The 1,017-nt window shown below is 34.1% G+C and overlaps 1 non-coding gene across 1 annotated transcript; it reads right to left on the bottom strand.

Moving 5' to 3' along the window:
* Positions 1 to 732: 732 nt before the first annotated feature.
* Positions 733 to 785, bottom strand: LOC115189737 (U7 small nuclear RNA). Its single transcript, XR_003876985.1, has one exon. It is a non-coding gene; the product is annotated as a U7 small nuclear RNA (small nuclear RNA).
* Positions 786 to 1,017: the final 232 nt, after the last annotated feature.

Below are 1,017 nucleotides of genomic sequence, written 5' to 3'. Positions count from 1 at the left end.
TTGACTGTAGTGTTTTTGCATACTGAAGGAATACGGTAGTATTTACTGAAGTGTTTTTGCGGACTGTAGTATACTGTAGTATTTACTGTATTGTTTTGCAGACTGTAGTATACTGTAGTATTTACTGTAGTGTTTTTGCATACTGAAGGAATACGGTAGTATTTACTGTAGTGTTTTTGCGGACTGTAGTATACTGTAGTATTTACTGTATTGTTTTGCAGATTGTAGTTTACTGTAGTATTTACTGTAGTGTTTTTGCGGACTGTAGTATATTGTAGTATTTACTGTAGTGTTTTTGCAGACTGTAGAATACTGCAGTATTTACTGTAGTGTTTTTGCATACTGAAGGAATACGGTAGTATTTACTGTAGTGTTTTTGCGGACTGTAGTATACTGTAGTATTTACTGTATTGTTTTGCAGATTGTAGTATACTGTAGTATTTACTGTAGTGTTTTTGCGGACTGTAGTATACTGTAGTATTTACTGTAGTGTTTTTGCAGACTGTAGAATACTGCAGTATTGACTGTAGTGTTTTTGCATACTGAAGGAATACGGTAGTATTTACTGAAGTGTTTTTGCAGACTATAGCATACTGTAGTATTTACTGTATTGTTTTGCAGACTGTAGTATACTGTAGTATTTACTGTAGTGTTTTTGCAGACTATAGCATACTGTAGTATTTACTGTAGTGTTTTGCAGACTGTAGTATTTCCTATCTTGAACATAGAAGTGGAGGCTTTCTACTTCAGGAAACCTACTGGAGAAATACTAAAAGAGCACATTTTCCATAACCTGTAGGTAGATAGGACTGCAGTCTGAACAAATAATTCAGAGCTTCTGCTCTTTTCTATAAACTGTAGGTAACACAATATGCACTATACTTGGCATATAGGTTTCTCATTTAAGGGTGGCACAAATTGAGATATGGAGAGGGAAATAGAGAGGATATATGCAAATTAAATACGGTAGTATTTACTATAGTTAAAAAACTGTAGAGTTTTTGTGGACTGTGGTGT

This window comes from Salmo trutta, unplaced genomic scaffold, assembly GCF_901001165.1.
Source record: "Salmo trutta unplaced genomic scaffold, fSalTru1.1, whole genome shotgun sequence".
NCBI classification, from domain to species: Eukaryota; Metazoa; Chordata; class Actinopteri; order Salmoniformes; family Salmonidae; genus Salmo; species Salmo trutta.
This window is presented reverse-complemented; position numbering and strand designations above follow the sequence as displayed.